The 24,181-nt window shown below is 35.1% G+C and overlaps 1 long non-coding RNA gene and 2 pseudogenes across 1 annotated transcript in view; 2 read left to right on the top strand and 1 right to left on the bottom strand.

The window, feature by feature from the left end:
• The window catches only part of LOC120618887 (uncharacterized), an 87,645-nt gene that overhangs the window by 41,751 nt on the left and 21,713 nt on the right, over positions 1-24,181 (top strand). The window lies entirely within an intron of this gene.
• LOC120618959 (uncharacterized) lies at positions 11,915-12,033 on the top strand (annotated as a pseudogene).
• On the bottom strand, positions 17,986-18,104 carry LOC120618963 (uncharacterized; annotated as a pseudogene).

Here is a 24,181-nt window from a genome sequence, read left to right as displayed (position 1 = left end):
TTCCCAGATTACTTAAAGGCATCTATGGATACCAGAATTGAGAAAGAGAAGGAACTTACCAGTGGGCACGGAAGATACTGCTAGAAAGGAAGCCGACACAACACATTAGATTGCTTTTCGGTTTAAGGATGTAGTTCTTACTCATGCTATTTGCAGAGGCACATTACAAATGAGACCTTTAGAGGGACTGAACCTCCCATTTTTTCCAGGAGCAGTAAAACGTATGATATCAATTTCCCTTACTTTCCTGTCAGGTTCACAAGTGTGGTGGCTCTGGATATGTCATAGAATGTGGAAAAACCATTTTAGAGATTATTTGTTTTCTTAGCCCACAGCATTGAAGCCTTTCAGTGATTTTTTTTTTTGGATTTTTTGGTTTTAATATTTTTTTCCTATTATTTGTCTGTCCTCACCATTTTTTTCTTATATGGACTGATTTCCCATTGCTGATAAGCATTTAAACATTTGCCAGGAGAGTTTTCCTTTCTTTGTTGTTTTAGTTAATCAGGGGAATTTGTTTTTCCTGTAACACCATTAACAACTTGGCAATTAGCAAAAAATGAGAAGTAGAGGTATTGAGTTTCTTCAGTGTTAGTAGTGACGATGCCCTTGAAGAACTATGAAAGAACAATAAAATTGTAGTTTAGGGGAAAGAATAATATGAATGCATGGTTATGACTTTACTACAGATTTTTGTAAAATAAACACAAGGGCGACTTGGTCACAGGCTCCTGAATATAATTATAGAGATGATCTTCTTAGGAAGTAAGCTCCACTCCTCTGTGTCTGTGGAGCTATAGCCCTGTTCAAGGTAGAGTTTTAGGAAGAGGCAGAGACGTGTGTTTTAATCATCTTTTTTTTTTTTTCTCTTAGCCCTATAAGAAATAGAAGCCTATCAGAGGGTGTTAAAATTTCTCTGAGAAATCTGCTGTACCGAACTTTATGCATCCTCTTTACGTCCTGATTATTTTCTTTACTCTCCTGTTTCCAATTATACTCAGGTGGTAAATTTTTAGTTTCTGTCTACGACTTACTAGAAGCAGTTCCAGAAGATTACTGTCTTATGTTTTACTCTTAGAAAGGTGGGTTCTCTGTTTTCAGACTTAATCAAAACTTACTTTTGGGCAAATAGCCAGAAGTGAAAATAGTGCAGAAAATACTCCCAGGTCTCTTGGGAGATGTGTTTGTAGATATTGGAACTAAGAATTAAAATTTACCAGTGGTTCCTCAAGGTCCGCCATCATTACTAACACTGAAGAAACTCAACACCTCTACCTTCCATTTTTTGCTCATTGCCAAATTGTTTATGGTGTTACAGGAAAAACAAACTCCCCTGATTAACTAAAACAACAAAAAGAGGAAAACTCTCCTGGCAAATGTTTAAATGCGTAGCAGCAATGGGGAGGTTCTGTGGAAGGAAAACTCAAAATAAGAGATTAATTTTTGGTTGAACAACCTAGTTCATTCAAAGTGTTTGCCATAAGCTTCTGATATGACTTTTAGGAGGAACCTACCCCTCCAAGTCACTAAGTTGTACTGTATTGTGGTAGGCATTAAGAAGGTCTCTGGATGGTGTCCCATGGGGTCAGCCAACCAAAGTAGTGTAAGATGAAGCCCTTCCAGTGTGTCTCTTCCCTCTTTAGTCTAGAGATGAAACTCTTTGGGATATTGTTATGGGGTCACCCTGTTACTACCCTCTTCCTCTAGTTTCTCTTATCTGTGTTTCCTCTTCCCTTTCTTCCATTTAGTCTTCCTGTCAATTATGTCCTTTAAAAACATTATTAATAACTGGACAGTGATTGAGGAGTGAAAGGGATAAATGGGAGCATCCATCTTTTTTAACGTTAGAAATGATATTTTCCTTCAGGAACTAGAAAGTACAAATAACTATATGTGTGTGGTTACTACTAGATCTTGCTAAAGTAGGATGATAAATAAATATCATAGCATGCCAAGAATGTTGAATATGGTCTTAATATTATTCTTATCAAGAAGGAAACTCCACTTTCTCCATGTCTGCGCCTGTGGTGCCTCAGTCCTATTCCATACAGCACTTTAGGAAGAGGAAGTGTTGGGGGAAAGTGTTCTGTCTTTTTTCTCTCATTCTGTTGGAATTGGAAACCCATCAGAACCTATTAAAAACTCTATTTAAATTTGCTGCCTTGAATTTAATGAATCCTCCTTAACTTTTTAATTTATTTACTTCTTTTCCTCCCCATCTTCCCCTATGAACTGTAGTGTTAAATTTATTAGTTTCAGCTAATGACTCATTTTAACAAGTCACAGAAGATCAATTCTCTACCCTTGAGGGAATGAATGTTCCTAAACTAAGGAGTTGAGGGGCATGGAGGCAATAAACCTCAAAGTCTGAGAGAGCTAGAAGTAAAAACAGTGTGTACAGAAGACTGGATGGGAGAACTATGGACAGTGGAATGGAGAAGCAATTAACTTACCAGAGGACACTGAGGATGCTGGGAGAGAAAAAAAAAACATGATCAAAATTATGAGTTAAATAGTCTCTTGGGTCAAGAATCTAGTCTGTCCTCTAGGGCAGTGTCAGAAACGAGATAGTTAGGTGGTGCCCAATCCTTTATCTTTTTCTGTCAAAGTACGATGGTGCAATAGGCTTGCATTTGTGTCCCCCCCCGCGCTCCCCCGCCCCACCCCGCTGCCCAATTCATATGTTGACCTTAATCTGTAATATGATGATGTTTAGAGGTAAAGCCTTTGGGAAGTAATTAGGGCATGAGGGTGAAGTCCTCAATGGATGGCATTAGTGCCCTTATAAAAGGGACCCCAGAGAGCTCTCTCACTCTCTTTCTGTGTACAACGAGGAGACAGCAGTCTGTAATCTGACCTTGCTGGCAACTTGATGTCAGACTTCCAGGCTTGTCAGAACTGTGAGCTATAACTTTCTGTGGTTTGTAAGCCACCCAGTTTATGGTACTTTGTTATAATAGAAGCCTGAACTGACACAGTATGTGAGAGCAGGATTCCTTTCTTTGTTCTCATGTCTCCATCAGTGTTGGAGAGAAAGAGGCCCATTTTTAGTCTTTTATACTTTCACTCAATCCACAGGGCTTAAATCCCTCAGAGACATTTAACGTGAACTCTTTCTCTGCTTTCTCTCATTTGCCTTTCTCCTTGTCCTCTTTCCCCTATTTCTTTATTGTTATTTCTATCTCTATGGTTTTTTTTTGTTGTTAGTACAATCAGATTTCTTGTGGTTGATAATCCATTTAAACATTGGCAATGACTGTCTCAGATACAGACATTTATTCTTTCTATTAATCTGGGAAGTCGCCTATTACACAATGTTGTTAACCATATATTGACGACAAGGAGATAAAAGATAAAATATGAAATGAAAATTATTGTGGTAGAAAGAACAATAATAATGTAATTCTTAAAGAGAAAAAGAAATTCTCTCTGTATATTTTATTACATGTTTTTCTAAAGCCAAAACACAAATAAACCTTGCAGGGTGACTTGGTTGGAGTTTTTGAATAATTTTTAATGATAGATTACTTTGGATTCTACTGCATGCTTTTGTCTGGGCTGTTACAATCTTTTTCAGAGTAAAGCTTGAAGAAAATGGAAGAGAGGAAACTATGTTCCATATTCTATATTCTCAGCTGCTATGGGAGATTGAAACCATCAAGATGAATTTTTTTTTCATGTATCTTCTTTGTTTTCCTAACTCCTCCATTCCCTTCTTTCCTATTGCAAGTTTCTTGCTTCTCTTATAAATTCTGGTGAAAAATGTGTTAGTTTCTACTGATACTCTCTTTTAATCAGTCCAAGGAGATCATTTACCTTCTATTTACTCTTTTGGATAAGTGATTGGCTCTCCTTTTAGAACACATCAATAAACTAAGAGAATATTGGGTTTATACACCAATCTCAAGGTAAAAGTAATAATCATATAGGAAAAGTTTCCCAGAACACTCAGAATATCTTTGGGTAGTGGAATTGATAAATAGGAAGAAAATATACAGTGGATAGAAAAGATACTGACAAAAAGAAGCCAGGACAATTATATCCAAAAATTTCCTCCTCGACAACATAATTCCTACTCTTTTGAAGAGAAGCATTAAAAGTGAGACTTTTTAAAGAGAGTACCAAACCCTTCTATTTTTTTAGATGTGATATGATAAGAGATTAGCTTCCCTTTGGTATGAATCATGGCCTCTCATTGCAGTAGCGGTGGGCTGTGGGAGGCCCATTCAATATGGAACATTGATATCCTTGACATCATTTTGATTAAAAAATAATTTTTTCTCTTTGTTTTTCTTCCTGTCCACCCAGCTCACTTATTTTTTTAATTTCTCTATCTTTTTTATTTGGTATGTTTTTAAGAACATTTTTAGGACTTAGCAGGAGTCTGTAAATATTTAGCTGAAATAAACCAAAGAGATAATTTATATTACATTTTCTGGACTAGTTACTAAGTAACTATTTAGACCTAAAATTATTTTCCTAAGAAATAACAAGCCCTTTTAGTTAAACTGAAATGTGTCATAGGTTCAGTATTTCTACTTTAACAATGGCTTTATGTTTTTGATTTTACAAACTGCAATTTGGAAGGTCTTCAGGAACAGTTGAGTAGATGGAGCCCATTCTAGTTTTTTTACTCTTTCCTCAGCCCAGAATTGAAAACTTTCAGAAGATTGGTAATTACACATTTAACAAGTCCTTTCTTTTCTTTGTTCTGCTACATTTGATCTCTCTTATTTTATTCTCTTATCTCTCTCCATTCTTATTGAAATCACTGAATATTGTTTTTCAAGATAAATACCATTTTTTTGTGATAAATAAACTGTCAGCATATTTCCCCTTTGTATTTATTTTCCTTTGAATTATAAGGGTTAAGTTTTCGAAAATGATATTAATCCCACAGCAGGAGAAAGAACTATGAGATCTCATCTTCTGCAGAAGTAATAATACTAGAGTCTCATATTGTTCAAAACCAAGGTATTTTTACAATAAGACAATGGAAAGGGAAATTATTAGGAGTTACTACAAACTTTTCTAAAGTTAAAAATTTCATTTCAATCTATTTTATTCTTATATGTGGTATATCTTTAATGTTGATAATCTTCCTTCTGTAAGAACATCAGTGGTCTGGATCCCAGGGCCACTAAATCCTCTCTGACATGAGATGAGGGGTGTTAGTCCTAGTCAAGTTATAACTTAAGAGGGCTGTAAGGCAGACTACCCCTCCTTCCCAACAACTGCTTTTGCCCTCTCACCATCTTGTTGAGAATTGGAACCCCAAAAGGATTATAACGGTTCTCTTACTTTAAACCAAAATTCCTTAAATTCATCAATTGATTTCTGTCAATTACCTTACTATCATTTCATTGAATCCATAAATACATATTTTACTTCCTTTCTTATAAAAAATAGTTAATTAAGATACTAAGGATAAGATACTTCTCTTATTTCTTGTTCTTTCATTTAGTAATTTAAACATTTTACTTCCCCCAAATTCCTCAGTGAACTATGGGACTTCTGGGTAAAATGAAAGGAAAGAAGACTGAAAATATCTTCTTCAATTTGTTATGTCTGTGAACTTCGGTTCACAGTTAATATAAACAATTTTGATGTAGTAAAATACATTTGTTTTTCACATTATATGCTTTGGGGTTTCTTAGAATGCCTCCCCTACACCCAATAGCATTGGAGGTATACTCCAATATTTTTTAATTAGATCTACAGGATTTTTTTACATTTACAATATTAATCTACCTATTGATGCTTTTCCTCTGCACAGTGCTGTCCACTGAAGACAGATCTCCCAGCACACCAAGCTGTCTTCCATAAAAGGAGATCTCCGTAATTCATAAAGGGTTTTGACACCTTACAGAGACTGAATGTTCCTTTAGTCCAAATGTCTAAATTGAAATAGAGAGCCTGAACTGAAAATAGGCATTTTGTGAAAAGTTCCCTGGATTCTATAGATTGACATGCTAGAATTGAGAAATGAGGAGACACTTACTTGCAGGTACTGAAGTTGATCCTAAAAAACAAAACCAAAAGTAAATAGACAAAATTCAAAATAGTTTTTTTGTACAATATATAGTTTTCTTTAATTTCTTTAATAAATATATATATTTCTTTAGTATATAGTTTTCTTCCATAAAGAATGTTAAAAAATGGGACATTTACAGAGCACTAAACTTTTTGTATTTCTCAAGTAATCTGGCAACTTCGTTGGACCTGGAGGATGGATAGGAAAGATAGCATACTGCATGCTTCATGTTTGAACTTTTGAACTTTTTTACATTTCAACTTTCTTACCACCTTTTAACTCCCTCAATTTTCATCCTGTAATATGCTCCTGCTCTCTTTCTTAGCTTGGGGATCTATTTGCCCTTTTTTTAAATTTAAAAAAATTTTTTGTTTGTATGTGTGTAACAGAGTGGAGTCAGTATATTGCTAACAAATGGGCTTAACACGTTTCCCCGAATGACATACCACACTGAAAATGTGTTTTTTTCTGTTAATAAAGAACATATACTTTAAAGTTATCAGTAATCTATCACATTTCAGAGCAATTGGAAGAGCTTTAGAAAGGCTAGAAATTCAGCCTTTAGAATAGAAGACCAAAATATAACGTGGCAATAAAACAGCAAAGGAGCCATTTTTTAATGTAACTGATTTTACTTTCTTAACTCTTGTGCTGGGTACAGTTTCTGGAACACAATGAATGGTTTATAAATATTTGTCAAATGAAGCATTTGTGAAATAAAGAAGGATCATAAGGTCATGTGCCAAACAAAGTGACCTCAAATGGTGGTGCTTTTCTTTGGGGAAAATCAGTGTAGGTGTCCAGTGGCACAGTCCTGAGAGAAGTTCAGCTGCAGGCCAGGTTTAGCCCCAGCTTGTGCCTGGGGCCACCTGTTCAGATTCAGCAAGCAATTCACAGATGCTGTGCTTATAATTGTCTCAAGAGGCCACACCAGAAACCGAGGCCAGATGCCAACAGTGTTTGTCTTGGAGTTGACTCAGCAAAGAGCACCAGACTCACAGAGGACACAACTGAATTTGGCTTGGGTGGGGCCCCAAGTAGAGAACGGCTGAGTTTCAAGGTATTCTCTGTGTGGAGCAACCTCTGCTATCAGTTTGACGACATCTTAGCTATGGCAGTGCTCCATCCACACACTGGGAGGAGGGAGGGCTCATCAGAGGAACAATGGATACCACCATCACTTCTGCCTCGGAGGGAGCCTGACTTCAGCCCTCGCTTGGACAATTCAGTGTCCCCCTGTAAGTCCCTGGTGCCCACCGAGCAGCTGAACAGTGCTGGTGCTCAGAGTGAACAAGTCCATCACCATGAAAGTCTGCTCGGGGGCACCAACCCTTTAAGAGGTATCTACAACTGCTGGCTGTTGCTGCTGTAGTCTCTGTCCCACTCAGCCACTCGGGGCCAGCAACCTCGTGTCTTCGCTCTCTCCTACCTTCTACCGTTGTGGGGTGATTTCTTATTTCTCTATTTAGTTGTAGTGCTTTCACTCATCTAGATGCCAGGTGACTCTGCTTTCTGTTTGCTCTGTGTTTCCGTCACAACTTGGATTTGGTTGCCAGAGGGATGATCAAAGCCTCTATCATCTATGCCTCTTTTTTTCATCCATCCTATATTAACATGTTTAAATGCTAATGGTTAGGATCCAATAGAGGGGAGAAGTTGAAGATATGGAAAAAGTCAGGTATGAGGCCTGTAGGCCCTCTAAGTAGGTGAAATAACATGGGATCTAGTGATGGAGGTGATTTTTTGACAGGTGAAATAACATGGGATCTAGTGATGGAGGTGATTTTTTGCTATCCTCGTAACAGGAAGAAAGAAATGAATATATTTAATCTGCAGATTATTTGATGACAGAAATTGAAGGATAATATTTGATGTTAAAAAATTTCTCGGAAATATGGGGCCCAGCATTTATTGAGGAGTTTGATAGTGATTTTACTATTTAAAAAAAATTAATTATTTTAAAAATTATTTTATATTAGTTTCAGGTGTACAGTATAGTGGTTAGACAAGTACATAATTTACAAAGTGATCCCCCTATTAGTCTAGTGCCCGCATGGCACTATACATAATTATTACAATATTATTGACTATATTCCCTATGCTGTACTTCACATCCCCGTGGTGACTTTTGTAATGGCCAATTTGTACTTCTTAATCCCTTCACCTTTTTCACCCATCCTCCCAACCCCCTTCCCATTTGGCAACCAATTCTTTTATTCACTTTGTGTATTGTTTAAACTTCTGACTTTGGGGAACTAAGTATAAATATCCTTTATGTTTTTCCTTCATATTATTACTCATTAATTTTGTTTCTCTGTTTTCTAGCTTGAACTCATTTCCTTTAATTCAATTCATTTAAGTTCTTTGAATGTTTCCTCATTCTTCTTCCCACAAATGTTATTTTCCGTTTTGGCAAGTCAGCTGACTTGATACAATTGTTAGGTAGTTAGTCAGGCATGAGCGACAGGAGTGAAGGCCCAGCTCTGTAACCATAGAAACTTCCCTTGAAGACCTTCCTTAAGTACCTCCCTTTTAGGATTATAAATTATCCCAAATCCTAGAGCACAAAGGCCATAAAAACTGCTGGCTAAACCAGCTACAAATTCATGTACAGAAAGTACTGCCCATAACTTCAGCCTCATTATACCATCATTATAATACTATGTTTATGCCTAGAAACTCATGAATCTAATTTTAATAGATTGAATTCTGGATAAGCACACGCACAGGCAAAGCATTGTATAGCAGCCAACTGTCAGTCAAGCGACCTCACATAAGGATCATCTAGGACCTACCATCATGGCCCAAATATAAATAGACTTTTCCATTTCTGCATTGTTACAGTTCCTTGCTGAAAACCTCCTCCTCCCTTTGGGGCATACTGTCTTATATCTTCACCTCCCACATTCCACAGGACTGCAGCCTTCCTTAGCGTGGCTCGTCTCCTTCTAAAAAGTACTTTCAATAAATCTTACTTTTTCTTAATGCCCAGGCATTGTAATTCTTTTGTGCATCAGTGGGGAAGAACTGAGGAACAACATGCAACATCACCGTCCTCCCCCTCCTCCTCCTCCATCTCCCCATGCTGCTGGGGTGACGCCAGATTTCACATCACCCCAGCAGTGACACAATGGCAAAGTTCTCAGCTTATTTTTTTTTTACAAATCAGTAAGGTTTAGTTTCAAGGTAATTATCAGTAACTAAATAAAATTTTTAACTGTGCCCAATTGACAATGACAACTTTCAAAGTTAGTAGGAGTCCCACACACTATAATAGTCACTGATATAGTAGAGTTACAAATAAAATAATGTACTTATCAATAGGTGGTGCAGCTTTTGTTGAAATATAAGCACAAACAAATAATTATTTGTTAACCTATTATTAAACAATACATTTTCCTTTTTAAAAAATCTTCCAATGAGAATCTTATAAAATGACACCCAAACAGCACAATCAACTTCTGCATTGATGATTTTACTGCTATAATTCCTGGCCAAATGGTCCTCTATGGGGTGTGTGCCATACTCAGTGCCAAGATTGGAGAGAACTGTGGTGATATTTTTAATCTTATCACCCACCTGCTGTGATATCCCTTTTGTAGTATCCCTACTAAGTGAGAAGCTTATGACTGGAACTTTTCATTGGAGGGGAACCCATTACTTTCCCCAGGGATTTATTTTTATCTTTGAACAACCAATATTCATTCTTTCTTCTTAGCCTCTCATGTATTCTTTTTCTTTTCTTTCAAAAGTTTACTCTTCTATATAGATTCCAGTCTACATTATTTTTTTGAAAGTAGGTTTTGCTTGTTTTGAGGAATATATTCTCTTATTCAGTGCATTTAAGCTTTTTTGGTTAAATCTCTAAAAATCCTCCCTAATGGGGGTGTATACACAATGAAAAATACCAATAGGACATTTTCAAATTTGGATATGTTAATTGCCAGTGAAATCAAAATATCTTCATGCTTTTATTTCTTCTGAAACCACTTATATTGAGAAATGAAAAAGAGCTTAAGAGTGGGTCTCTCAGCAGTTCCTAAACTATAAACAAACAAAAATGAGTGCAATTTAACTTGTAGATTGCTCTAGTATGCTTCTTTGAGTTATTTTAATATCTAATTTTCTTAGAACACCAAAATTTCCATAGCAGTTATAAAGGCCCATTAAGGAATCACATATTGCTTTGCAGTTTGGTTACAGTTTAAAATTAAAATATTCTACTCATAAGCAAGATTTTGAGTATGAAAGGGGAAAGGCAAAAGGTGATTTAATAACATTAATTTTAGCACTGTTGGACATAGAAGCAACCAGATTCAGCAAAAGCCACACACACATAGCTAATGAGTAAAATGACCTTGAAGACACAGAAAAAGAACTTACCTCTGGCTCTCCCATCTCGTTCTATAATAAATGAGAAATAAGTGAAGAGTAAAGTTCTTGAATATAACTTTTTCTTGACTACTAAGTAATTACAAGAGCTAGTGATACAGATTAATTAACATGTGCCCAGGCATTATTCCAAGTGGTTTAACTATTTTTATTCCTCAAAAGTCCTATGAGGTGGCTACTATTGTTATTTTCATTTCACCAATGAAAGAACTGGATAAAGACAGGTTAAGTAAACTGCCCAAGACCAGCGATGGCAGTCTAATTGGAACTTTGAAGCTGGCTTTCCTAAAGTTCAGTCTAAATATCTGACAATTTTTAGCTGTTTATTCTTAGTTATCACAAAAATCTGAGCTCATGTGATCAGTTACTTTTTAAAAATACTTTTTCTTATTAGTATCATTCCTTTTCTTAGTATGAATTGGGTCAATGGTAATTCTACTTGCTGCTTCTATTCAATAAGGTACAATATAGTCATTTTGATTCTTTTGCACTTTGCAGGTTCCATTCCCCCATCTAATTAATCTTTTACTTTTTAGGATTTCTCTCTATTCTATTTGTAATATTAATCTTAACTGATCATAGTCTATGAATTTTGATATCTTAGAAAAAAGACAGGTATAGTCCATTCTTTTATTCTCCTTAATTGTTTAGATTCTGAACTAATTTTTTTTGGATTCTGTGTGTAAGATTTAGAAGATTCATCAGGATATTTTAAAAAACTGTACTTCTTTCTTGTATTTCTCTATTTTTCTTCCTCAGCCTCAACTTTTTTCCCCCTGGTAAGAACATTCTTCTTTGTTACTGACAAGTCAGTTGATTTGATTGAATGATAGTGTATTTCTTTGTTTATTCTTTCTTTAAGGCACTTGGGTTTAGTTTCAAGATAATTGTCAATAACAGTACAATTCTTAGCTTTTGCTCCACTGAAAAATAACAACCATGGAACTTAATAATATTCCTGTGCATGCAGCAACATACTATAGCAATACAATTATAAATAAGATACAGTATTTATGAGGAAGTTATGAGACTTTTGCTAAAGTGAAAACAAATATTATTATTATTTTTAGTTATTAAGTAAACAACATATTTCCTTTATAAATATCCCTTAATGAGTCTTATAAAATAATACTCAAATAGCACAAACACTTTTGTTTCAGTTAATTTGGTGCTGTGATTTCTAGCAGATGGTCCTTTATGAGACAATTAAGATATACAGTCTCAGGACTGGAGAGAACCTTAAGTCATGGGGATGTAATGTACAGCATGGTGACTATAGTTAATACTATACTGTATATTTGAAAGTTGCTAAGAGAGAAGAGCTTAAGAGTTTTCATCACAAGAAAAAAATTTTGTAACTGTGTATGGTGATGGATGTTAACTAGACTTATTGCAGTGACCATTTTGTAATATGCACAAATGTTAAATTGTTATTTTTTATAAATAAATATAATGTTATGTATCAATTATATCTAAATTAAAATATATGTCTACAGCCATGCCACCCTGAACAAGCCCAATCCCGTCTGATCTAAAAAGCTAAGCAGGGTTGGGCCTGGTTAGTACTTGGATGGGAGACCATCTAGGAAGACCAGGTGCTATAGGAATTAAAAAAAAAAAATAAGAGATTGTAAGCTGACAAGGTCTCAGAATCTGTGAGGTCAACTGGCAAGTTGCCTCTAATCTAAAAAAAAAGAAAAAAAAAAAAAATAAACTTCCAGATATTGTTTAAACTAAAAGATATAATAGTTGAGAAAAAGAAGAAATCTTACCAATTGGTTCAGCAAATTCTGAGTCAGAGAAAAAACAATTGTTGGTTATAATTATAATGCCATATATTATTATATTAACAACCAATTCTTCTATGGTTAAGTCTCTGGACTCTTTTCTAGAGTTTAGCCATTATGTTAACTTAGCCGTAAACATATTTCCAGAAGTTGTTTCCTTTTCCCTTGTTTTATATTCTTAGTAATGCTCAAATTGGAAGTATGGGCTAAAACACATAAATAATTAATTATTTTGGAGACTTGTTACTGACCTTTAAATCTAGATGTAATTAAATCTAAAAACACATATGAAAAACCTTTTTTATAATAGCATTACTGATTTTGTTTATGCTCATATAATACATATTAAGAAATACATTATAGTAGTTAAAATGGGAATTCATTTAGTGGCTATTGAGACTTAATACTTCTTTAAATATTTACTGTTTGAATTTTCTATTGGGTGAATTAGCTGCACATGTTCTAAAACCATTTTTCAATAGGAAAGTTGCTGTCATATAAAAATGACATACTTTTTTTATAGATTTAACTTGTACTAGAAATGGTACTAAAAATGACATACTTTTTTTGTAGATTAAACTTGTACTAGAAATGGTAGCATTTCTACTCTGTTTCTTTGAAGAAAGCTGTATTACATAGCTGGTATTGATGTCCCTGTTGTGTTCTAAGAGAAGACCTGAATGGTTGGGATTAGAGCTCCCTTATTCTGGTAGAAGAGCAAAGCAAATTGTCTTCCTGGAGCCTATTAAGCTATTACTTTCTTGACTTGTTGCAATAGGTTTTTACTATTTTTGGACCTATCGAGAAGTCATACCACTTAATCTTCCTTCTTCATGTTATACTTTTATTAACTTTCCCCATATCTTTGCTTATGCTTATGACTATCACATTGGATTCAGTATCAAAGACTGGTTTGATAATAGTATTTCTCATAATGTGTATAATCTGTTAACTGTTAATTCTTAATCTTTGACAATATCATAAATTATCTGTGTAATACAGAGAAAGTACAGAGAAATAGCACTGGTTTTAGACTATTTGATACTGTAATAGCAATAGGGAGTAAAATTGGCTTAAATTCTATGAATTTTGGTATTTGAGAAGGAACTTACTGATGAATGATGCAGGTTCTTTAAAACAGAAAGAAAAATAAAGACATGAGTAATATGTAGTATATAAAAATATACCCAATAAAGACATTTCTCTAGGTTGTGAGTTAGAGCAAAACTGTTACTCATGCAATTTTCAGAGGGTATTTCCAAAAAGAAAAGTCAAGGGAATTTCAAAACAGTTGAGACTATTCCTGTTTAATGAAAGATTATTTTAATATTAGATCAGTCCTGGAAAATTTAGTGTTCTATTTGAAGGACCTTTGATGAGACAGACTATTCTTTGTATACTTCACCTTTCTATTCAGGGCAAAGAAATATTCAAACCTTTTAGGAAGGCATTACGATGCTGCAGTAGTTAAAGTTTTACCTATCACTCTTTACTTTCTTTCAAAACTGGACTCTTGTCTTCTACATAGAGTCCTTGTACATTTTGTTTTAAAAAGAATTTTTTTTGTGTGGTATTTAGTCATGTATTAAGTGCTTTTACGCTTTCCTGCAAATGATTAGTAATCTCTAAAAAAGGCTCACAAATGTGAGGGGAATGTAGAAAGTGAAATAATAAAATTGAGATTTGCAAAGTTGATTATGACCATGGATGGACTTAACTATCAGAAGGTCTTCATGCACATATTTTTCCAGATACTACGCACAGAAAAATACTCACTGGAAAGTTTCTCAACAGTTTTTGAAAAACAAAAATAATAAGGGAGAGTGGTTTGACTTACTACCTTAGGCCTATCCAAAATACTTCTTTGGGTTGTTTTAATATCTAGCTTTAATAACCAGCCAAATTCCAGCTTATTTTTTGGAAGTCCTAGCAGAATTATTGGTATATGGATCATTCTTGCATTTACTTCCTCCTCAATTTTCTATCTATTAATAACACTGAATATACTCTGTATAAAGTTAGATATCTCTTTAATTAACTCCTTCTTCCTTCTCCCTCCTTTAATTTCCTTCCCTGCTTCCATCACATCTCATTTAAAATGTTGGTATTTTTTTTTTTGTCCTAGTTCAGATATCTTAATTTTTAAAAAAAGACAAATCAGTTTCCTTGATGTTACAATGTATTTCTCAGTTTTTCTTACAAACCAGCAGTGTTCAGTTAGGAGTTAATCACCAATAATTCTAAATTAACTTTTGATCTTCTGAAAATAAAAACTCTACTAATAAAATATTATGCACTCTGTCCAGTATAATGTTATAAATAAGATAATAAACTTACTAGTAGGTGGTACAGCTCTACCTGAAACACAAACCACATAAACATTAGCCTATTTCATTAGCTTATTATTAGACTTAAACTATTAATTTTTCCCTGGAAAATCTTTTGAAATTGCATGCAAGAAATACCAAAACTACAGTTATTTTGTTATTGTCAACATAGACAAGGAAGCCCTTTATTAAGAGTATAACTGGGATGAAAAATAATTTTAGAGGAACCTAAGCATAGTCATCCAAAATATATTTAACTACTCCCCTCCATCGGCCCCCCCCGCCCCCGGCTCCCCTCCCACACACACTGATTCAGTTTTTCTTCTCAGGTTTCATCTCTCTTTTAAAAAATTAATGGACTTTTCTCTGTCAGGAAAACTCAGTGGGGGATGTTTGGAAGTTGGAATGAAAGTCAATGAAAATTAGATCTGGTTCTGCATAGCACAATAGAAAACACAACACCATAGAAGTAAGTTCTAGACTCTCTTTTTAGATTAAAGGACTCAATAATTAAGAAAAAAAGCCAAACAAATGACTGACTGATTCAGCAAAGCTTAATTTACAGAAAAACAATTGTCATCCATTATTAAAACATAATACTTTATTACATAAATAGACTAGCTTGATGAGATATTTGGGATTTTTCCTAAATTATGACTAAAACATTTAATGCAGTTGCACATAACTTGCTAAAATTTATTTTCTTTTGTAATATTTTCTTAGATTAGTTCCAATGTGTAGCTTACTTGTTAATCATTCTGAAGTCTTGTCACTTAGCTAAAGGAAAACATATTTGTTTCCTTATTACTCCTACAAGATTTCTAGTCTTGCTTATTTAATAAGCACTACATTAAATATTTTTGTATACTTAAAAATTAATGTTATTCTTGAAATTTTCTCTTGTGTGATTTCAGTATTCCTGTTCTTTAAGTAAAACTCCTTGTTGATCTATAACAACAGCACAGATATATGAAATTTCAAATGAACTAAATCTCTCTTATTTTGGTAATTACACTTTTTTTTTTCTTCTGAATTTGATGATTTCATGCTCTTTTATGGAAAAAAGTGAATTTTCTCGCTGGAGACTAATAAATTTATATTCTTTACCTTTTGCCATGGGTAAAAACCGTTTAGGAACCTAGCAAAAATCCTTATCTTTTAAATTCCCTTCTCATTTCACTTTTATTCACTTGACTTGCATATGTGTATGATTACCACTTTGAATTCGGGATTAAATTATTTGATATTGACAAAAAACTTAGATGATTAGGAAAAATTTTCTTAACTCATACTATCCATAATGTGCTTAACTCAGAAAATGGGCAGACTTATGAAAGGGTGTTTCAGGTCTTTTTCAGATACAAAAACAAGATAAGAAAAGAAATATAATTTGTGCAGGACATGGATGACATCAGAAATATTACAGTATGCTACCTGGATTAAAATAAAAGTTATTATTTTTGTACTTCCCAGAGGATGCCTTGGAATACAGAAGCTGAGACTACAGTGAAAGCTCCTTTTAATACTTGACCCATTTTGTAGATTTTAGTGTTCTTTGTTGGAAGTCATCTGCTGAAACCTTTGTAGAAATGGATAAATTCCTTTGAGTGCCTTTATGTTCTCATCTAGTACAGGCAGAAAGTAAAAAAGCTTTTGGGAAGGTAAATTGTTTAAGCATTCCAACTTAAAAAATAACTCTCTTGTCTCTTAAATTGTATTCTCCTTTATATAGATTCTGGTCTCTATTGAGGTAAATTTTTATTTTTATTTTGTGTGTGTGTGTGTGTGTGTTTCTTTAGTTAACCAGGGTATTTAAATTCTCTTGCAAACTGTCACAATCTAAAAAGTTTTGATTAATGAATAAGGAACCTAGAATGGGAACTAAGAATATTATGATTTGCAAAATGATATTATAATGGTCTTCAGGCACTTGTGTCTCCTAAAATATTCACATTAAAATATGAGAAAACAATTTACTGGTAGGTTCCTTGGAGATTCTTAAAATACAAAAACAAATGAGTGTGGTTGACTAGTAGGAGACTAATGGTCTTTCTATTTTGTTTTTCAAGCTGAGCTTTAGTATCTCATTCCTTAGTGGCCCACAGCTTCCACTCCTGTTGGTGTGGCCAAGTAGGGAAATAAATATTGCCTTACATTTTGGCTGTATTTATTATTTTTGTGTTAGTTATTGTTAAAATTTCTTGGTAATTACAAAAAAAAATCTTAGTATGAAGGAAAAGGCAGAAGAGAAGTGAAACATGGATATTTACAAAATTGGACTTCTTAAGAGCCAGTATTAGCAAAAACAACCCATATAACTTATGAGTTAATTCCAACGTTTCTCAGCTATTTCTAAATTAAGACAGAAATCCGTACCTGGGATGAGACTAAAGATTTTGATAATAACATTGGCCTTTAACAAATATAGAGCACTGAATCATAATAGTAAATTTTATTGATCATTTACTACTTGCTAGGTATTGTTCTAAATCAATAGCCAATTTAATCTTCATAACAATGCTATGATTCTCCCTGTTTCACTGATAGAAACTGGGTTCAGGCAGTTAAAGTAAGTTAAGTTGCCTCAATCACACAGCTAATAACTTGAGCTAAAACTACCAAGCCTCTGAGAGCCTGCTTTCCAGCAGGCTGGGTTGCTTCCCAGAGCTCTCTGAAGCTGCATTGTGCTTTAATATAGCTGCTCTAAGTCTTTCTCTTTTAAAGAACTTTATTTTCTAGATCATTAAAAGTCACATTTCTCCCTCATTTTTATTTCTAAAATACTTTTTCTGTCCTTCTGTGAGACCAGAGAGTTATTAACTTGGACCCAGTCAAGGTATTAATTAGGACTCAGTCAAGAAAATCCAAGTTTATTTGACTCTGAGTTTCCCCGAAGAGTCTCTCTCTTTTCAAATTTCTAGAAGTGGGAAAACAGAACAGCAAGCCTCTTTGATTTAACGAATGTTTATTAAGTATCTGCCAAGTTCCAGGAACCATCCTTGGTGCTGGGGATACACTGAACCTGACCTTGAAGGACTTGATAGTGTTATACAGTTGAAATTAGCATTTATGTTAACAAATAATTACAGATATGTGGCAAGTCCTCTATTAAAGGGGTGAGCAAGATACTAGAGGAGTGTTGAAGAGGACCCCATTAAGGGTGTCTTAAGATAACTTGCTAGGAAAGGGAGCCCGATTCAACGGAAAGATGGATTTTTGAGGCCTAGTACAGTGGAAAGAACATGAATATATGGTTTAAAGACTTGAATGTGAAAGATGAAACTGAAGCAAAGGGAAGAAAATATGGAACCTCTTTATGGTCTTGAAACTTAAACTTTATTTATTTATTTATTTTTATTTTTTAGGCGAGACGACCTTTGGTTGACCTCATAGATTGCAAAGACCTCGTCAGCTTACAATCCCTTATTTTTTATTTTATTTTTTATGCCTACAGCACCTGGTCTTCCTAGGCGGTCACTCAACCAAGTACTAACCAGACCTGACCCTGCTTAGCTTCAGAGATCAGATGGGATCGGGCTTGTTTAAGGTGGCATGACCATAGACAAAACTTAAAACTTTAAAAGCAGAAACAGTATTATGAAAAAATGGTTTATTTGACCTCAGGATTTTTGTTCAAGAAAGTACACCCAAGACAATGATCAGGGACTCATGATCAAATAGGAAAAGATATTTTCGATGTGTAAAAATCACAAAGAACTAATTAATAACTGGAATATGTAAAGAATGCCTGAAAACCAGAAAGAGAAGGGCCAGAAATGTAATAAGAAAACAAGCAAAGGATGACATGGGGTAACTCACAGAAAGGAAAGCCTGAATGGCTAACAATTATGTCAGGTGAAGTGCTAAACCTTAACAATAATCAGGGAAATGTAAATTAAAACTGTAGGAAGGAGGAATACCCATCGGAATGGCAGAAATTAGGGATGGTGTGTTTCTGCACCTGCTGTTTTCCTTCTGACCACCAGAGTTCTTTCAACCTGTTTTACATCTGAAGCGTTCCCAAAGACCATCGATGATTTTTAAGAAAATGAAAATCCAAGCAAAAAGTTAGCAGTCACTGAGATTACTTAGAGCAGCTCCCTACTCAATAAAACCATAAGATGTGTAAAGGCTGTGGGGTGAAGGACACTCTCCTTTACAGTTGGAGAATGTGTAAATTGGTGCATTCTGCAAAGCAACTAGAAGGAACATAAGAATGTTGATAGGCATCAATTCTAGAGAAATCCCTCTGCACTCATGAAATGACATGGACCAGGTGGTCGACCTCTGTGTTGTTTGGGACTTCAGGGATTTAGTGCCGCCTTCAGAGGCTATTCTAAGAGATAGGATAAGGACAAGGCATTTTGGTAGGTGAAATCCTCTGTTCTTTTACTTCCACACATAGGTTCAAGTGTGCTAATGATGAATTTCAACATTAAAAATTGTATTTTTTATTTCTTCTCTTAATAATTCATTTATTTAACTTAAGTTTTTGTACACCATCGATGTGGCTCTTTATTTGATGTGCACCTTATATATGTTACTGATCTAGTAATGTCTCTCTTTAATCTCAATATAGTTTATATTTTCCTCAAAATCATTAATAATAGATTCTGTGACATAAAGAAACAGAAGGATTGGATAATATGAACTTGGCTGGAAACAAAAATGCTAGAGAGAGACCAGCATTCTAGTCACTGGGAAATGTAAAAGAAACCGGAAATTGGAAGCTGGAAACAGCTTACTTTTGTATTTTGAAGCTTCTCGTGTAATAGACAAAGAAACAAATTAATCCCCCCACCCGCTATTTGGAGAATGTTACAACCTGATAGCTCTCTAGGGAAGGATCTTGTATCCCTCTGCACCAAATCCCTATTAGCTGAGATTAAAGAGTCATCTTTTCTCCTTTTCTCTGAGATTCTAAAGGCAGAAGTACTTTAGGACTTGCCAACTCTCATTTGGTTTCAACTTTGGCACTATCTTAGCCTCTTATATTTTATTCTCCTCGCATTCTTACTCCTCTCTAATGGTAACTGAGTAATTTGGAAATCTTGGCGGGGCGGAAATGTCATTGTTCAATTGAAATTCACTTCCCTATTTACTGTCTAGCTTTTAAATAATACATTAGGGTGCTACATTTAAAATTTAGAGGTTGCTTTGTTTTAAAATCTGTTTTGTCTGGCATAAATAATGCTACCCCAGTTTTTCTTTGTTTGCTTGTTTCCATTTTCATGAACCATCTTTTTTCATTTCTTTACTTTCAGTCTATGTGTGTTTTTCGATCTGAAGTGAGTCTCTTGTAGGCAGCATGTAAGGGTCTTGTATTCTTATTCATTCAGCCATCCTACGTACTTCGATTGGAACGTTAAATCCATTTACATTTAAAGTAATTGTTGATAGATATGTAGTTATTGCCATTTTATTATTCATATTTTTAATCTTTTTTTTCCCCTTCTTCTTCTGAAAGAAGTCCCTCTAATATTTCTTGTAATACTAGTTTGGTGGTGATGAACTCCTTTAGCTTTTTCTTGTCTGGAAAGCTCATGATCTCTCCTTCGATTCTAAATGATAGATTTGCTGGGTAGTGTAATCTTGGTTGTAGCTCCTTGATTTTCACCACTGAATATTTCATGCCAATTCCTTCTGCCATGCAAAGTTTCTGTTGAGAACTCAGCTGACAGTCTTATGGGAGCTCCCTTGTAGGTAACTAACTGCTTTTTTTTTTTTGCTGCTTTTAAGATTATCTCCTTGTAATTAACTTTTAGCATTTTAATTATGATGTATCTTGGTGGGTTCATCTTGTTTGGGACTCTCTGTGCTTCTTGGGCTTATATGTCTATTTCCTTCACCATCATAGGGAAGTTTTCCATCATTATTTTTTCAAATAGGTTTTCAATTTTTTGCTCTCTCACTTCTCCTTCTGGTACCCCTATGATGCAAATGTTGTTATGCTTGGTGTTATTTCAGAGGCCCCTTAAACTATCCTCACTTTTTTGGATTTTTTTTTCGTTGTTGCTGTTCTGATTGGGTGTTTTCTGCTACCTTATCTTCTAAATTGCTTATTCAATCTTCTGCTTCATCTAATGTACTGTTGATTCCTTCTAAGGTGTTCTTCACTTCAGTTACTATATTCTTCATTTCTGACTGGTTCTCTTTTATGCTTTCCATCTTTGTTTTTATGTTTTCTATCTCTCTGTTAAAGTTCTCACTGAGTTTATCTAGTCTTCCCCTAAGTACATGGAGAATCCTTACAACCAGTGTTTTGAACTCTGTAACTGATAGATCGCCTGTCTCTATTTTGTTTAGTTCTTTTTCTGGAGCTTTGTTCTGTTCTTTCATTTGGGACATGTTTCTTTGTCTCCCCATTTTGGCTGCCTCTCTGTGTCTGTTTCTACCAAGTCTCCTGATCTTAGTAGGGTGGCCTTATGTAGTACATGTCCTGTGGGGCTGAGTGGTACAGACTTCCCTGGTCTCCAGGTGTGTCCTTTGTATGGGTGTGTGTGCTTTCTTGTTGTAGTTGAGACTTGATTGCTGTTTGCACATCGATGTTATAGATTAGCCCTTGGGGTGATTAGTTGTGAGGACTGGCTGGGGCTACAGTGGAGGAGCTATTGTGAAGGGGCTGACCCTATGGAGCAGGATTTGTTTTAGCAGGGCTCTAGTGCCTGCCCATTCTGCCCTTTGGGTTTGTCATCCTCAGATGCAGCCCCTAGGTGGTGCTCCAGCTTGAGTCGAAACCAACCACTGGATGTGCCAACCTTGGGGCCTCCTGGTAGGGGCCCTGCCACAGGTCAAGTTCATCCACAGCCTATTCCCTACCGGGGATCATCTGGCAAAAGTAACCAGGCAACCCACAGATGGCTACCACCCATGCTGCTCTTGGAGGTGACTTGTGAGATCAAGCTGGGAATTGAGGCTGGCTACCACTAGTGCTAGGCTTGGGATATGCCAAGACCAGATGCTACTTGTTTGAGTTTTGTGAACCTTTGAGAGATTTTAGGAAAGTCTGTGGCATGAGCCAAGATAGGCATTTCTATGGAAAAGCCACTGTGTAAGTCTTGTGTAGGCCCACAAGTTGGGAGGGGCGAGGTCTCAGGGAATCACCAGGGCAGGGTAACCAGTGTTAGCCAGATCAATGGTGACTAAGCTAAGGTGGCCACCTGCGTTTGCAGGCTGGGAGTGTGGAGGGCTTAATAAGAAACAATGGATTCTGCTAGCACTTCTACTTGGGAGAAAGCTGCCCATCAGCCTTTGCCCAAAAGTAGACAATTCAGATTTTTTCTGTATGTCCCTGGTGCTTTTAGAGCAGCTGCCCCAGTGCTGGAGCTCAGAGCAAGTGAGTCCATCAGTGAGGAAGTCCGTGGGCCAGCCCTTTAAGAGAAATGGCTGCCACTCCTTCAGCCTTCTGTCTCACTTAGCCACAATCTTTGCTAGTTTTCACAGACAGAGATTGTGGGAATTTTTCTTCCTGGCACTAGTGCCTGGGCTGGGGAGCCTGGTGTCGGCTGGGACCCCTTGCTCCTCAGGAGGGAACTCCATGGCTGAGATTTTCAACTGTCATATGGGTGTGAGACCATCCCGTTTTGCATCTCTGGCCCTCTTACCAGTATTTAGGTGGCCTCTTCTGTACGTTCTTTGATGATTTATCTACATGCACCATAATATGGATTGTGTTGGCATCTGTGAACTGTACAAACATTTAGGAGTTCAACATGCCAAGTAATACTAATGAAAACTATTCTTGGTGGTATTGGATCTTAATCACATTGCTCTTTGTTGTATAAAGATATTTTGTTTGTTTGATTTAATAGCAGAGCTAGTTTGGTGGCCTCAATGCTATCTTAATTTGGTAGACTAGAAAAGTGAGTATTCTGTTTTGAATTTATTTAAACCTTCATCTCCTCAAACATTGTAGTGGGTTATATTTGGAGGTCTGGCAGAAATCACACCATTTAAAATCCCTTCTCCCTGTTATATTCTTATTGACTTGACCCTCTGCTTAATATTCTTTGCCTAATGCTTTTGAAAACCATCTGGTTTTTATTATTGTATTTTTATTTGCTTTTGACAAGGAATTTAAACTAATGTTAGTTTTTCTATTAAATTATGCAACCTATTAATTGATGTGGTTTGTTGGGTTCTTGTCCATTATTTCTACCTAAACTTTCCTATATCAATTTGTCCTTTTTTGGAGGATTATTTTTAGTTTGTGTTATTTATTCATTTAGTTAATTAGTACACTTAAGTGTTCCCAGAAACTGACAGTATCCTCAAAAAATGCTGATTCATGGGAAAAGAATATTAAAAGAATATTAACATATGCCAAGCTGGATTTTATAGCAGGCTGATTAAGCAAGAAAATCTTCGGTACCTAAGTTTCCCAAAATGACTTTTTGAAATTTTTAAAAAATATAAAAGATTCTGGAGGCTCCGTTGGTAGTTTGTAAACAAACACATGTGTCTAAAGGTCTCCCTGTTATGCATCTCCAGGTTGAGTTTCAATATCTTATTTCATTATGATACAGAATCCTCACACTTGCTAATATGACATAACAGGAAAAGACATGTGGGTGTGTAATTTGATTATATTTGTTATTTAAAAAAATCTTTGTACTTAGATTTTGTTTGTTTTTGGGATACTTAAAAGATTCTTAGTACAGGAGGAAAAGAAAAGAAAAATAAGAAATTTATATTGCAGTGTTAGATGTGGTTAGTAAAATTGTTCAGGGTTAGTGAAAGCAGTCCTTACTACAAAATATTATAGGGTACAGACCAACTTACTCTTGCTTTTTCCAATGTGACCTAAAATGAGAAACAAGTGAGTGTCATTGGTTGCTTGGAAGAAACTTAAAGTTTTTAGTACATTTGTCTGGGCCTTTAGTTTTTTTATAGAAGGAAGGATAATAGTAGTTAATTTTTATCGACCACCTTTCTAGGCTCCTGGAATTGTTCTTAGAGTTTTTTAATTCACACAGTAATCTTAGTTTACTAATATAATCTCATTTTTATCATGAAGCAAATCATCCAAAATCACATGATTTTCTCAATAACATTTTCTATTCTCTTATTTACTTTATGGTAAGAATACAATATATATAATACTTATACATACTTATAATATATACAATACAATACTTATACAAAATATATGTTAATTGACTATGTTATCGGTCTGTCTTTTGGTCAACAGTAGTTGATTTTAGGGAGTCAAAAATTATATGTAGTTTTTTGTCAACTACGTCTTTTTTATGCTCAACAGAATGGTAACACTTGGAGAATACCAAGTGTTGAGGGTTTGGACAAAGGGTACTTTCCCTATAGGTGGTAAAGGTGCAAATTGGACTAATTTGAAAAGTTATCCACAAGTGAAACTAAGTAAATTCCAGTCCTATGAGCCAGTGATCCTATTACTTTGATTACATCTTAGGGAACCCTCTTAAAGATGCATAACAAGACGTTCCCAAACGGTTATTTACTATATGCTATAAAGCCGTTTTCAATTTCGCTGGGATATTTTCTTTACATATTTATCTTTCAGTACATTAGAGTAGTTTATACTTTCTAAAATATCTTTAGTAACCTATCAGGAAATAAAGAATAATTTGAACTCCAACCTTTTGCTAACTGACAATGATAGCTTC

Source organism: Pteropus medius, unplaced genomic scaffold, assembly GCF_902729225.1.
Source record: "Pteropus medius unplaced genomic scaffold, Ma_sr-lr_union100, whole genome shotgun sequence".
Lineage (NCBI taxonomy): Eukaryota > Metazoa > Chordata > Mammalia > Chiroptera > Pteropodidae > Pteropus > Pteropus medius.
This window is presented reverse-complemented; position numbering and strand designations above follow the sequence as displayed.